This window comes from Taudactylus pleione, unplaced genomic scaffold, assembly GCF_031769625.1.
Source record: "Taudactylus pleione unplaced genomic scaffold, aTauple2 ptg000611l, whole genome shotgun sequence".
In the NCBI taxonomy this organism is placed as follows: domain Eukaryota; kingdom Metazoa; phylum Chordata; class Amphibia; order Anura; family Myobatrachidae; genus Taudactylus; species Taudactylus pleione.
The window spans coordinates 5,687,303-5,703,878 of record NW_028285013.1 but is presented as its reverse complement, the minus strand read 5'-3'; the positions used below and the strand labels follow the sequence as shown (position 1 = coordinate 5,703,878).

Here is a 16,576-nt window from a genome sequence, read left to right as displayed (position 1 = left end):
GGATTTTAACTTCTGCACTAATGTAGCTGAAATTTTTTTTTTTTTTTTTTATCCACACAAACAAAAACCTTATCATGTCTGTATCTTCAGCAGCAGGGATGCACTTTACAGCGGGTATAAGCCTGAACACTAGGTGGCATTTTCCGGTCTGTCTCTCTTTGGATGATTGTGTATTCATTAAATCATGGTGTGTTTGTTGAACAGTTCAGTTTTGCTAAAGGAGTTTTATTCTGTCTTCATTTCACTTCTTTTGACGGCAGCTAGGAGAAGTCGGCGCACCTAGCGGCCAGGCCATCGGATTGTAGACAATCAAGGATGCTAAGGCGGGTGATCTGTGGCTCGGAGGGCGAGCGGCAGGATGGGGAGCTGGCAGTGTCTCTTTATTGTTGAGGCATGCTACATACTGGGCAGAAGTTGGGGCTTACCCTGTTTAGACAGGTCCCCAAAGGTAAACTACATCAAAAAATGTAAAAATAAATAAACAAAACCCCAAAAAATGACTTTGAAAAGGGGGCGAAAAGTACAAAGTTGGGGTACAACCTAGCGAAATAGACTTTGGGAGGTCTGCAAGTATTGGGGAGGAGTTATTTTTTATTTTTTTTTGTTGCAGGTGTTTGCTGAATGTGCGGTTTTAACTTTAGACCTCACTCTTGGAATTTTTAACCATGTTTGCACCCATTTTCATGTACCCCAAATTTGCTGGGACTAGTTATTTTCTAAAAAAAAAAACTGCTAAATGCTATTCTTCACCACTTGTGCAAATATGCTAATAAGCAGCTAATGAGAGCATTTAAGTACCTGAAATACCTTCAGCAGGGGGCATCAACCCTGATCCCCAATGTTAGTGCATCTTTTGGGGGTTGTCAGGCTGATTTCCCCAAATCTGACAGCACTTTTCACCTGTTTGAGTTTCCCCGGGACGTGTTTCCTCGTCCTTTGGAATTGAATACGGGGACGAGCGCTGTACTTTTTCGCATGCAAAACGCGTCTAATTGAATATGGCCCTTAAAGTTATTCTTGGGGTGTGTTGTTGACAAAAAATGTCCTATATGAGCTAGTTAGTGTAGGTGTACAGTGTGGCTAGCATTACTCACTAGAGATGCCCACAAGGGAGTGAAAACCTTTTGCCTACTCGCAGCACCTTGATTCCAAAGAAACAAAACAAAAAGTGAAACACAATTTATACCTAAACTTGCTGCGTTGTAAGCTGATCTAGAATCCCTACCGGGTGTGTAAGTGGACCTGGTACAATGACCTAATCAGGGGACAAGAGAGGAGGACTGGCTGTGCATATGAAGGGTTGTATTGTCTGCTTACAGCATCCCCACGGGAATATCAGATTTGTCCCATTTGCTTTGCAGATGGCAGTGAAGAAGCGATCTCTGGGAACGTACCAAGCTCTAACCTTTTTTTTTTTTTTAGGTCAACAGTTTACTGGGTCACTTATGACCATTTGTTCAGGGACGAACCTGCAAACTTATACACTGTTGTTTTTTTCCTGTTGGCCCTTTGTGAACATGGAGGTCTGGATAATAAAGGGTTTTCCTAAATAGGTCGTTTTTCAAGAAGCGGCAGAGAATTTTTTTTTTTTTTTTACATTTGCAATGAATTTGACCATTGTCATTTTAGGACAATGTAAACCTTACAACAATAGAAACCTTAGACTAAACAGTAGGGAAAGTCCACAAAAATAAATGTTATACAGGTGGCTGACAAAAAAAAAAAAAATAGACGAAAACCCCTAGGTAATGAGGAATACCAAGCAACGTCTTCCATGTGGGATGTAGCAGGGAAGCCGGCGGTCGAAATGCTGACCGCCGCCTTCCTGACAGAGAAAGTTTGGCATGGGAATAACGATAGGTGTCTAAATACAGACTCCTATTATTAGCCCCATGCCGAAATCCTGACCTTCGGTATGCAGGGCGTCGGGAGCTCATAGCTGCTGGGGGGGAGGTTAGGCTTGGGGCTCCCCGGGGGGGATTTAGGGTTAAGCACCCTCTGAGAGGGATAGGCTAGGGGAAGGAGGGGTTAGGGTTAGGCTAGGGGAAGGAGGGGTCAGGGTTAGACTAACGGAAGGAGGGGTTAGGATCAGGGTTAGGCTAGGGGAAGGAGGGGTTAGGATCAGGGTTAGGCTAGGGGAAGGAGGGGTCAGGGTTAGACTAGGGGAAGGAGGGGTCAGGGTTTAGGCTAGGGGAAGGAGGGGTTAGGGTCAGGGTTAGGCTAGGGGAAGGAGGGGTTAGGATCAGGGTTTAGGCTAGGGGAAGGAGGGGTTAGGATCAGGGTTAGGCTAGGGGAAGGAGGGGTTAGGATCAGGGTTAGGCTAGGGGAAGGAGGGGTTAGGGTTAGGCTAGGGGAAGGAGGGGTCAGGGTTTAGGCTAGGGGAAGGAGGGGTTAGGGTCAGGGTTAGGCTAGGGGAAGGAGGGGTTAGGATCAGGGTTTAGGCTAGGGGAAGGAGGGGTTAGGGTCAGGGTTTAGGCTAGGGGAAGGAGGGTTCAGGGTTAGGGTTTAGGCTAGGGGAAGGAGGGGTTAGGGTCAGGCAACACTGGGGGGGAGGTTAGGGTTCCCCTCCCCACACTTTTCACTGTTTGATAAATAGACCCCTCAGTTTTATGAGAACTCCACAGAGCATCATATCTATCAGGTTGCAGAGCATAAACTGCTCCTCACATCTGGCAGTGCACTGCGCGTGGGTCCCGGTGGTTACTGCCATTGGACACTGACCAGATTATTTTGCAGTAGTGGCAGTGACAGAAGTGCTTTGCCTCCACCTTGGCACCAGGGCCTAAGTTAGGAAATAAACATCTGTTGTCTCTTAGAAGAGCCTGTCCCAGTGAAGAGGTCAGCAGTAAAGCGTTCGCTATCCTGTTACTGGCGCACGCAGAGAACAAAATTCCAATAGAACGAATGGAAGATGCATTAAGGCTGCCAGGGAGTTATCATAAGATCCATCTCTGGCGATGTTCTACCCATAGGGACAAGGGGCCTTGCACCACCTTTTGGGGGCATCGGCCATTGGGGCCTATAGGGTCAGACCACCCTGCCCATTGAAAACCATGGGGATTACGGTGTCCTGTTAATTAGCTGAACGTAGGAGAGTTCCCTGATTATCACCTGCATTATATAATATATATATTTGCTCTAATCCATGCGGAATCTACAATTTCCATATTTTGTCTCGGTAAATAGGTCCATAGCCAATCAGGAAGCTTTATAAGGTTGTATTAGCTGGAGGCAATACAGTTGTATCCAGAATGCTGAGTTCTCTTCTGGGCGTAAAAAGCCATTTGGCCTTTGTTTACATTATGTTTATGGAAATAACGCATAAACACAGCAGTTTTTACAGTGTAACGTTCTGAGATTGCGACCATCAATCCACACACTTGTCATTGGTCCTTGTGAAACAAACTCCAAGATATATAAAGTTACATTAGAAGCACAAATGTGAGCCCAGGGCCGGTGTTACGGTGCTCCTGCAAACGATGAATTTACGTCCTTCCTTACAGTTTTCTACAAAGGGACAGTGCGCCCGCCGCAGGCGCACGGAGCACAAAGGGGAGTGGTCTCACAACAGTATCCCCAGTTCAAATTACGCCACACAACAGGAATCAGGGACACTACTATGTGGTGTAATGTGAATAAGATTTGCTGCTATGATGCACAGTAGTGTCCCTTATAAACAGTGCCCAAAGTAGTGCTCCTTTTGCAATGCCCCAAGTAGTAGTGGTACCCCTTTTGCAATGCCCCCCTGTAGTAATGGTGCCCCTTATGCAATACCCCCTGTAGTAGCACCCATTATGCAGTGCCCCCAGTAGTAGTGCCCCTTACACATAAAGACAGACACACAATACTATACTTACCTGAAGCCCCGCTCTTGCACCCGCCGCTGTTCAACTGCTCCGTCCTCTGTGTGTTTGCTCTGGTCACTATGTGAGAGATATCATGACGTCTCTTCCTTCACTCACTGCGGGAGCCGGAAGGCGGAGATCAGGAGTGTACTATAGCCTTCGGCTGCCGCTGCTGGGCGCCCACTGGTAACAAAATCTCAGCTGGCACCCGGCAAATGGAGAAGGCATCGGCAGTGCCTCTCCAGACCGGTGCTTCCCTAACCCTCCCTCCCCGCAGCCTTTACCTAACCACCTCCCCTAGTGCCTAAACCGAACTCTCCCTCCCCGCCGCATGTACCTCAGTCGAGATTATGACAACATCCCTAATAAATAATATACACTGTGTATATTTAAGTAAAAATATTAAATATTTATTATATGAATACACATATACATATTACCTTATTAAATAGATATATTATAAACTTTTAGAATAAAACACTTGCAGAAAAAAAAGTAACGATTTTGCTTCTTCTGTCTTCACTCTTCAATTTCTTGATGCTCCTCTTCGGCTCGACCCCATTTCATTCCCCTCCTGACCAGTTATAAGGGGGGAGGGGAAGATATGGGAGGGAGGCAGGCAGGGGGCGGATTTCCCGCTAGGCAACAAAGGCACCAGCCTAGGGCACGGCGGGACCCAGGGGGCCCGTGGCCAGGGTTGCATGCAGGGCATTACAAGCGGATCGCGAGGTCCGCCGCAAATGGCAGAGGACTCCGGCAGCTATCTAATCGCTGTGCTGACAGCCTGCCGGGCAACATGACACACGAGCGTATGTTTTCACATGCCCGGAGAGAGGAGCCTGCCTCAGCCTGGACCAGAAGTGACAGGAGCCGGAGGACAAGCAGTAAGGTGCATGCAGACTGCTGCTATTCAACTATATAGGATGATGGGGGCCTGCTACTATATGGTGGGAGGAGGAAGGGTGGTCGGCTGCTATGAAATACTGTTTAGGTGATGGGGTCTTGCTCCTATCCCATCCCACCCCTTAATACTTGTTGCTACCCCCAGGGGCCAGAGCCATCTGTGACTGTTGCCTGCTACAATCAGTGAAGGACCCACTGACATAGTGTTTACTCTAGGTCCGGCAGTAGGCCGGGCTCCGGACCTAGAGATAGGGCACTTCTGCAGGCGCCGTAAAGGGGCCTGGACTAAAAAGGGGGCATGTATTTGACGCGTCCCCTTTTCGTCACTACTAGGGGCGTGCCTGGCACTTATGGACATGCCGGGCAGCCCCCAAGCGCTGCAGTGACTGTGAATGGATGCCGGGCTCATTCACCGGCGGTGACGCTGCGCTGCCGTTTTGACCATCTGCGGGACACTGCGACCAGCGAGTGGAGACAGAACCCGCAGGCTGTCTCAGCGGGGTGCCGCTCTGGAGAGCAGGGTGCTTTCTGCACTTCAGAAATAGGGCAGGGTGCGGCGCCCCGCTCAAACAGCCTAGCGGGAATGCTAGATGTATACAGTGAAGGCCATGTGTGTAACAATAAGTATTAAGGGATGGGTGCCACGGCATGCTACAATTAGCAGGGCTGGCTCGAGAGCCGTTTTGGTGTATCGGCCGAACGGGGGCACAGTGCAGCAGCCAGGACATATATGGCGGACCGCTGCTATGCCAATGCCTCCATGTCCGCCAGGATTGGCGACTCTCTTGCAGGCGTCATGGCTGAGCCTACCATTATATAAATTTCTCGTCCAGGCAGCCCTGGGCTCTTCTGTGTAGATCAGATGCGGGCTGTGCATGACACATAGGTCACACTGCCGCACACAGTGCAGATGCCACCAGTGACTAATTGCTGAGGCTGTTGCTGCATGCCGGTGCCACGGTAGGTTGAAGACAAATGAGGGATTGGATGACCGGTCACTGAGCCTATGGGTCACTATGGAGCTCCTCCTGCGACTTACCCTGCAACTCGGGAGGTGAGGTCACTAAGTTTTCTAGGAGGGGTGGGGGAACAAAGAAATAACTTTGTTTTATATATTTATTCTGTGGGGGCAATTTAATTTTTCCTTTGGCGAACAATGTGCATGTGTGTTTTTTTTTTTTACCTGTGGTGGGCAATGGGCCTGATTCAGAGATGTACGCTAACCCGATAGTTAGCGCAGATCTCCGATGGTGAGAGGACTGCGCGTGTGCAGGAGGTGTACTGCGCATGTGCAGCCCTGCGTCTGCGAGTTCGCTCACACAGCCTCACAGCCCCAGCTTGATTGACAGGCTACAGCCTTTGGGAGGCAGAGTGGGGGCGTTCCTGAGCAGTGTTCCCGGAAACGGGGGTGTATCGCCCCTATTTTCCAGGAGGGACGAGGCCAGGGTCTGCGTGGGTGCACGCAGACTTCCTGGCCTCGCAAGCTGCCATGACCCATCCAGGCTGCGGTAAGCTTCAGCTACTGCAGCCTAGCTGAAGGGACAGCGATGGTCGCGACTGTTCCGATGGTGATCCCATGCTGCGACCTTGTGCTCAGACTCTGATGCCATTCTCTGCAGTAGGCTCAGCAGCTCTGCAGGGAGAGCGCCTCTCCAGCCTGGCGTGTCCCTGCAGTGCAGGATCTGCTGAGTGGGTTGTGCTGGCCCTGTGTGAGCCCTAAGCAAAGGCAATCACATCTGCATCTAATATGTAGGTATAAATGTGTGAAATTGCTAGTGTTTGAGATTTGTTAGAAGTGGAGCAACATGGCTCCTCAAGGGACACTTCTGTTCCCTTACCAAGATGGCTGCTGATACCCTAGCTGTGCGTGCATGGTGGCACCATCTTTCTTCACTGTATGAGCGATAGTGGAGGACGGCTGTAACCACTTTATTACTGCTGTTCCAGCGCCTGCACCATTACCCCAGTACATGAGACTGTCACCAGCTTGTGAGCTGCCTAAACCCTCTCCACTTCGTGTTTTGGACAAAACCAGTGCAACAGTGAGTACGGCTGTACACAATAAACCACACATCCTGGTTAAGTTCCACTGGACTAGTTGCCTGGGTTCTTGATACATCCTTAGGTGTGTACACAACTCTGTCAACCTTGTTGGAAATGTGTGTACATCTTTGTGTTCAACCATACTGTGAAATTACTTCATGACTGAATGTGCTGCATGTGAACAAATTCTGTGTTGTCTTGTGGAGCTCAGTGGCTTGTGATATGATGATGGTGCACTTCTTGCAAAGGCACAGCAAATATTTTAGAGGGGTGGTTTGCTAGATCATCACTGACGTCCTAAGCTTTGAAGTGGGCTGGGACAGAGCAACCTGTAGACGTGAGATAACGGAAACTTTCACAGCAGGTTGCAGAAGAGGGGGGGTGGGGGGATGGGGAAGTCTCTGGGTAATGTTTTTGTTTCTACCCCGGTAAAGAGAGTGCATCTTATCGCCTGGGAGTGTAAGGAAAACACAACTTCAGTTTACAGCTATTGTGGGATCATTCTACAACTGCAAAATGTCAATTTGATACTTATCACTGTGATAATACAGTATAACTTGTTATTAGCTTCTGTTTGAGATCAGCTGCTAAAGATCTCCAGACCCCAGTTATCTCTTGGCACACTGGGGGGGAGGGAATGTAGACCTGCAATTGCTGCATGAAGCGTTCATTTCTACTAGAATTTACTATGCACGTTACCCCAATTTTATTTCCCAATATAGTAATTGTGAACAAGGTTATTGGCCAATTTTTTATTTTTTTTACAATACATTTTTGCAGTATAGCAAGACCTGGGACCTCAGCAAGGGGTCTGTTAGATTAGATAAGATTGTCTATAGAAAACTCTGCCCCTTCCTCCTCTCGCATGCAGCTACTGGTAGGAAGCTATACTAGAAGAGATGCACATGTCCCTAGCCTTTCCTCTACGTGTGTAATATTGTACTGGAAGATGGGTCAGACCATGCTAACTGCATACGGTGAAGATAAAATGTACCCCGGCACACTGCCATACTTCTCACATGCCAATTTGGCGCAATATAATACCACAGCCCTGACATCTCCAAACCTATGGGTCTCATTCACAGTTGCACACTATTTGCAAGTAAATTCTAATCCCACAGGAGGCGTCTGAAGGCCAAAGACGCCCACTGCTGGCATCCTAGATCAGACTTCTGCATCTGAAGGCTCAGCCTAAGCTTACTCAGAATGGCCGCCGGATCTCCTTTGCTGGGGCCAGAAAATCTGCGTCAGAACACGCAGACCCTGACCTCAACAATTCTACAAAACGGTCAGTCATCGCTTCCGAGCGGCCTGCTGTGGCCGCCATTGAGAGCGATCACTCAGACACTATCACATGCGCGGTACAGAAACGTACGCAAACAATCGGGATTGCGTACAACTCTGAATCGGGCGCTGTGCCATAATCCATCCAAACCCTACCCCCTGTCTGTTCTGAAATGCCCACTTTGGGTTAAACCCAATCCCATGCTCACCTGCCACAGGTACACGTACTGACAGGCATGTCTGCTGCAGTTATGTGAACACACCATTGCGGCACTTGGCCTATGCTTGCCGTTTCATCAAAGGAGTCGCAAGCGGAATCGGAATCTGCATAGGGATGTATGCGTCTACTTTATTTTTGTGTGTGCACTGTAAATGTATTGTACCCGAAAAATATGGACTGGAGTCCAAAGCTACATCCGCCACAGTATCTTTAAGCCATGGTAGGCACAGATACAGCTTTATACCCCTTTTCCACAAAAAAACCCGCTCCAACCCAGGATTTTGAACATGGTTCAACCTGGGTCAGACCCCATTTACACTGCAACTTTGACCCAGGTTATTCCCGGGTATGCCCTGCAAAACCTATGGATGTCATAAAATGGTCTTTTGCAGGCACACAAAGATAAGGTCATAAAAGGGTGGATGAGGAACTTTTCCACTGATCCACGACCCGGCAATAACCCGAGTTTGCCAGCGAAAAGGCTGCTTGCTGTAAATTCCTGATTCTGTTATCTGGTTATGCACAACATTTTATACAGTGTTTTTTGATTTTTTACATTCAAATCTTGTGTCACATGTCTTAAGCGCCAAAGCTGACGACTGCAGGGATCTCCTGGTTGTAAAGCTGATAACCACTTTCTCCTAGAAGTTTATTAGGAGTGAAAATATTTGTGGTTTTTATTTCAGTGTGGTGCAATCTTTATCCTAGAAAACCTAAGGATACCGCTCTAGAAACCTCTAAACTTTCTTCAAAGTGAAACTTGATTTTGCAATGCTTGTCCTCGGTGACCTTACACTGGCCCGTTCTTAGCCTCGCGAGGAGGAATACTGGCTTAACCCGAACCCTAATTACAGCCTAAAATTAAACTACCCTAACCGCAGCCTAACCCTAACTGTTGCCTAATTGCATTCAAATGTCGACATTTTCAGCTGGTCAATGTTTTGTCGACATCTATCTGTTGACCTTTTAAACCAGTCGACACTTTGCCCATTCTGAATGTTGACTTAGAACCCTGTTGGCTCCCTACCTCATAGGTTCTCAAGCTCTGTCCTCAGGACCCCAAACAGTGCATGTTTTCCAGGTCTCCTCACAGAATTGCAAGTGAAATAATTAGTTCCACCTGTGGATCTTTCATAATGTCAGTGAGTAATGAGTACACCTGTGCACCTGCTGGGTGACCTGCAAAACATGAAGTGTGTGGGGTCCTGAGGACAGCGTTTGGGAACCACTGCCCTACCTTATCCCATCCCATATACTCCATATCCCATGTATATTCACACGGCAATATAGGGAACGTTCGGCATGTATACTGGTGAATGTTGTGACATTTATTCTTGCCATGCTTGCTGATAGGGTTAATGAAGTATGCTGCAGACGTATAAAGCGTGAGGGCGCCAGGCTTGCTCTGTTACAGGAATGAGAATGGGAGAATCTGTAAGATTGTACATCATTAGACGATTATCCCTCTCTAATCACCAGAGTGCTGATCAATGGGAGGTAGTGTGATGCAGGGAGGGCGGGCTGACAGCCTCGGTGATTACACAGCGTTAACTAGATCCTGGCTCTATTCGTAGTGCTAGAAGTGCAGGAATTCCGATCACACACGTGTGGCGTGTCTTCTGGTGCCTCCATGTAATTTCATATTCTTGTGAAGTCATTGACATTCCCGTTTAGGGCTGCTAAGGGGGGTGGTTTGGCAGGTTCTCTACACCCCAGCTAGACGGCTCACTAACAAAGTGACAGGACGTGGGAGGGTGGGGCAGCATGGCAACAATACAGACATAATTCTCTTTTTTGTTTTTGTAAGTAAACATGTGCTTTTAATATATTTATATGATGATTTATCTTAGAGAGAGAAAAAAGCCTTTAACCCCTCAGTGACATTTGTTGAAGAAATATATTATCGTTTATTTATATGGCGCCACAAGTGTTCCGCAGCGCCTTATAAAGTACATGACCAAAAAAGTGACTTACAGAACGATACAATACAGGACATGGATAATATACATTGCTACATTAGCGACCATAACACCCAGATAAGCAGCAGAGCGTAAGCACCAAGTGTTAGGTGTCCTAGTGGTGAGTAAGAAGTAGATGAAAATAAAGTAAGGAGAAGCACAAGAGGGTAGAGGGCCCTGCTCGTAAGACGTTATATCCTAAAGGGTATTGAGTGTATGTATATGTAAAATATGTACTTTATATGTGTGCGTATATAAATGTGTCCTTTTATACATGTTTGCTGCAGTTGTGCCAAAAAGCCTCTCTCGGTGTGCCAGGTCCTGCAAGACTGGTAGCGCCGGACGTCCTTTTTTTTTCTTTTTTTCTTTTGCCGGAGATGCATCCAAGTCATAATGTGATGCAACTAGGACGCACCAGAAGACTCTGCTGATTAACTTTATAGGCGACACTATCTGTGAGTCTCTGAATCTGTATACAAAGTGTTACAATGTAGCTGTGTGTGTATGTATATATAATATGTATATGTATGTGTGGTATATATATGTGTGTATGTATATATATATATATGTATACACACATATATATAAAAAAGGGGGACTCTATCGTGCAAGAATTGGTTTTATTTATAGTGCATAGAGATATTATTTTTGTATCGAGATAATATGCTCGTACCAGTTATAATTCGCCTTGTGGGCTGGACACCACTTGACATTTACTGCACACTACACTGGCAATGCTCCATCTCACCAGTCCCCATCCCCCCCCTGACCTGCACACTGCACCATAAGCCAGCTCACCAGCCGCGTCAGGTAGGAACACCGGAGCTCCACGCCACGAGGAGGACGCCAAGGGGTGTATACACAGTCATTCAGGCCACGGCCTTACGCCTTTCATATTCCACTTCCACTTCAGAGGGCTGCATATCCAGCCCACGGTGCTAATTACTCTGGCACGGACATATAATCACGATACCTGGAGATAGTGTTTTTAAAAAAAAATAAAAAAAATTTTATGTCCTTAAATAAAACAGATTCATGCATGTTAGAGCGCCCCCTTTTTCTTTTTCATTTTTACAGATACTCTCTGTCCCGTGAATCCGTTGATTAAAAAAAAAAAAAATTACTAAACCGGGAATTATCTGAGAGACTGGGAAACATTCTATGTGAACCGTTGCATGATATATAGGTGCTTTATATATAATGGATGATGATGGTAATTCTCAGACTACAGCTGCGAGGCACCTGTGGGAGAATACATGGGAATGGGTATCGTGTGCATGTTTGAAGCACGTTGTGTCCTAATTCTCGGCCACTAGAGAGAGTCACACCAGGGTGTGCAGACTGACGCCTTCTCCTACCTGCACAGTCCCCGTGTTCTGCCTGGGGCATTGCTTACATCTCGCACAAATTACACGCAGATGTGGATAAGCATCAGGGACCACACAGGCGTCATTGCTGTCGATGGCACTAGACAAATAGACTGGATCTGCCTGAACATGCTCCACAGTACAGTCCAATGTCGGAGAGATTGTAATCTGCCAATCGCTGCTAGGGTGCGGATTAAATAGATGGACAGTATAGAGGTTGACAGTGTCTAGATAGATGCCAGGGGCCAAATGTAATAGGGTGAGCGTTTAGAAAATGTGAGAGTTTAGCAGTAAATCTCTCGCACTACTAATACATTGATCGACTTGTATTTTCAATACAGGAAACACCTGGTTGAGAGTTTAAATTTTGAGTCTGGAAAACATGTGAGTTTGTATGTTCTGTGACTTTATTACATTGGCTGAGTTTTTAAAAATATGATTGTGTTCTCTCACATTTTCTAAACTCTCACCCTATTACGTTTGGCCCCAGATGTTAGACAGTCAGTAGGTTGACAGGGACAAAAGGTCGACACAAAATGTAGACCTGTAAGAAGTTTGACATGTACATATGGTCAAAAGACCAACATGAACATTGTCATCACAAAAATGGTCAACACATTTTTATTTTTTATTTAGCCCTAATCTTAACCCTCCCCTTGATACAGTCTAGTGCCTAACCCTCCCTCTTGGTGTCTAACCCTAACTGTCGGGGTAGGGGCCTGACCCTAACCGACCCTTCTAGTGCCTAACCCTCCCTCCCTGGTGCCTAACCATAACTGTCAGGGTAAATGCCTAAGCCTAACAAAAAAATATCATGTCGACAGTTTTCTTGTTGACCTTTTGACCCTATCGACCATTTGTACCTGTCTACTTTCTTGCATGTTTACCTTTAGTGTGTGTCGACCTTTTGTCCCTGTTGACTGTCTAAAAGTGCCCACACACATACCAACTTGCTCCCAATCAGCCGATGTACACGATTTCCCCTGAACTCTCCCCAGGCAGTCGTGGTCACGATTTGGAGTTAAAAATGTCCAATCAGAGTTAAGATCTATCGTGCAGCCAATGCATTGTATCCCAGATTAGCTAATCTGCCCTACAGCACGGCAGATCTGAAGATGCTAGGTACGACGAGCGGGGACGCGCATCGGCATCGTGATCAAGAGTAGAAACTCTCGATTTGGCCATTTTTTTACATGATCTGTCGTCACGATTCGTCGAAATGGGCCAAATTGGATGAAAAGTCGGTATGTGTGTTGGCACCTTAACATCTGGTGTCTATCTAGACATTGTCGACCCTTTTACTGTTTACAGTATATATAATCCGGAACCCTCGCCTGCTATATGTTGGTGCGTTTTGTGTGCAGATATACAGTATGTATCTGTCTATACTGCAGGTAAAGGCAATCAGTCTGCCGGTTTCTGCTGTGGAATTACTAATCCCAGCTAGGTATATGATGGTGCGTACACACTGGGCGATAAAGTGGACGACTGAACGATAACGATTTATCGTCCATTTTTAACCCCAAAAAGATGAACGATGACGACGACGCGCGTTCCCGCGGGTCATTCGTCATCATCGTTCATCGGGCTGACATGCAGGCCAACCTGACGATCTCGTCAGGTTGCTGCATGTCAGGGAATGGGGGAGAGAGCCCGGCGCTGAACGATATCGTTAATGATATCGTTCAGCGGCTGTGCTCAATGTCATGAACGACATTGAGCACAGCCTGCCGGGGACAACACTACACGATATCGCTCAGGGAGCATATAGTGTAGTGTACCCACCATGAGACTATGTATAATGCTGTGTGACAGTACACTGGCTGTGTGAATATTGTGCAGTTTAATGAAACTCTTTACAATTTTTCCTTGTTTACTGAAGGGTGGAGGACGTCATAGCATGTTGGGAGCAGGGAGAGGAGAGTAGTCTTAAGGCCCTTATGTAATACATATACAATATGTGGTTCTTATTCTATAATATAGATGTCGTAGCTTACGGTGCAAAAGGCTCCCTGCTATAAGATGAGCATACATTCCTAAAGCAGACACTTTGCTTGTCAATGCTAAGCAAGTGCCCCATCTTTTTCTTCGTGGTCTGATGGACGCTGCTGTGCTGCGTTTAGGGGCCATGTAATTTTGTGCTATCCCATATCTACATACCCCCCTAAACTCAGCCCTGGGTATTTTGCTGCGCTGCATTTGCTCCCGCGACCCATAGGATTGCATGGCGCAAACGCTGCCGCAGCTGGCTTAGCGAGTCGCATGGCGCAATGTGTGCGCCCATTTGCCATCACAGCGACAAAAGTTGGAAGAGCACACATCTGTAGCAAATATCGCACGGCGCAATGTCAAAAAAGTGAGCGAGGAGTGTCTGGTGACGGTCTGGAAGATGGCGATTTGTCAGCGTAATCAAATAATATTTTGGATCTTTATATTAAGAGTAGTTTTAAGTACTAAGGAAAACAATAGCCGTGAGCCTCATGGGACAGGAAACTACTGTACAATGAGAATGTGCTTTTACTAGTGAAAGAAGTTATTCATCATCTCTGACTTCCTGCGGAAGATATTCTAGTATCTAACAGTGTAACCTGGTAGGATGGGCTGGGGGGGTGGTACGATCTGGCCGTTTCGGGGTGGGGGGTGGGATTTTGTCCCCGTGGTGCTCTGATCATGGCTGCAGCTTCCCACTCATGAGATGTAATTAGGCCTCATAGGCAACGGCCATTATTTAGGCCTGATTGTTCCTTTTGATAGATGCCTCTCGCATACAGCTCAGTGTACTGCATTATTGGAGTCAGCTGACCACGCCAGCCAACGTATCTTGGAAAGACGGAAGATGAATCTTTGTTTCGTGTTGCCACCCACCCACCTTTTTTTTTTTTTTTTTTTCCCCCTCCCCTTTGATTTTAAAAGGACTCTCTCTGCTGCTGTGTGAAAATCTGGTTTAATTTGTGATCCATTGTTCTATATACAGTAGATATAAATTTCAAAATGTTAAATATATTTTAATTTATTTGTAAATTGTTACTGACCCACAACTGTGCTAATGGGATATAATGTAATGTACGTGTGCGTTAAACAATTATTGGGGAGATTTTATCAAAGCTTGGCGAGAGAGGAAGCACCAACCAATCAGCTCCTAACTGTCATTTTTTAAATGCAGCCTGTAACATGACCGAAGCTGATCGGGTTGGTACTTTGTCTCTCGCCAAGTTTTGATACCTTTCCCCCTAAAGCAGCTAAGTTACATAGCTACAGATGTGTCCTCCTACATCTAGCCTCCTTGAGCATTAAACAGCCTTTCTAGTTGCGCCATGCCGTGGCGTGACACTGTAGCGTTGAGCGTCTTTTTTTTTTTTTTTTTTTGTGCAACTTTTTATCTGCAAATGCATCTTATTCACACAGCGATGTGAGATGTGAATAGTTGGCACAAGCAGCTTCTGCTGATTTTAAAATATGCGGGTTTATCTGCATGCGAAATGCTACTTTGGTGTCAGCGTCTGTAACACTGTAATGTAGTGTCTCGTATTACAGGTACACCCGCAGTCACACACAGAACACAGGCTTGCTACATATCATTGTAATCAGCAGAAGCCGCTTGTGCGCGTCCTATTTCCATCGCTTTTCACATAAGATGCATTTGAAGGTAAAAAGTCGCACAAAAAGACACTTGGCACTACAGAGTCAGACGGATCTCCCGCGTTGTGTAGCTTGTTTTTAGACATAATTTGACCTTATTTGAAGATTTAGGGGCTGAGGGGTCTATTTACTAAGCTATTAGTAGATAGAGAGGAGCTGATTGGCTGGTACCTTACCTCAGTTCACTTTAACTCCTAAATAGACCCCTGATTCAACTAAGCTCCAGGTCCTGTTAAGGTCTCTCACAGTGCGTCACCTTATGGAAAAAATGAAGGTAATCTGTACCACAGTGTGCGCCAAGGCTGTGAGGCTATAGAACGGGACCTTGCGGTTAATTGAGCCTGCCTCATATACCCCTTTTACACCAGAGCAAAAACCTGGTTTATTGCTGGGTCTATCCAGGTTGCAGCTCAGTGTAATAGGGTCCCTGAAAAATAACCCGGGTCAAGTAACCCGGCAATCCAACCCAGGTAACTAGCAGGGTCCGACCCAGGATGGACCTTGGTAGTGGTGCAGTGTAAACTGCACAACCTGGGTTATCCGGCCTGGGACATGGCTAAAATGAGCTGATTGGTGGTTGTGGAGGAGTCACCTCCCACTTTTTATGATCTCACAAGTTTTTAGCAGGGCAGACCCAGGTTCAGTGTGAACGGTGCTGACCTGAGAATAACCCATATGGATGGTGCTGTGTAAATGGTGTCTGACCTGGGTTGGAACCATGTCTGAAAACCCAGGTCGGACCCGGGTTTTTGGTGGAAAAGAGGTAATACTGTACAAGTACAGTATAGATCAAAATGTAATTAGCCACGTTTTGTATTCTTTGATACCCTACCAATCCACCTCTTGAATTTGTTAAAATTTTTATGATTCTGTGGGATATTGGAAAGGGGACATTGAAATGTATTCTTTATTTATTTGACACAGCAATATTATGTAACTTGGACCCTTTATTGTAAAGTAAGTATGTACAGCAAAGTATAAAGCGCCTCTGGTCATTAGGGAGTTAAGAAGAAAATATATCACATCCTGCCACATACATCCAATTGTTACCTAGTATTTACCATCATGCGCGTTGGTTCCAGTCTGTTAACAATTGTACTTAAATGGTCTATAATGAAGGAAATAATAATTTTTGCACTTGTAAAAAAAAATTATATTATATATTCAGACAAGTGTGAAACTTTTTTTTGATCACTTGATCCAATGCCTGCTAAACTACTATAGCTTCTTAATTTTCTCCCTTGCAAAGGGTTAAAAATCCAGGAAGTAATGCTGTCCGGAAATGTAAAGATTCCACATGACAAGTGTGTGCATATT

The 16,576-nt window shown here is 46.1% G+C and overlaps 1 protein-coding gene across 5 annotated transcripts in view; it reads left to right on the top strand.

The window, feature by feature from the left end:
- CTBP1 (C-terminal binding protein 1) overlaps positions 1-16,576 on the top strand; it is a 284,958-nt gene that overhangs the window by 178,279 nt on the left and 90,103 nt on the right. The gene's annotated exons all lie outside the window — the stretch shown is intronic.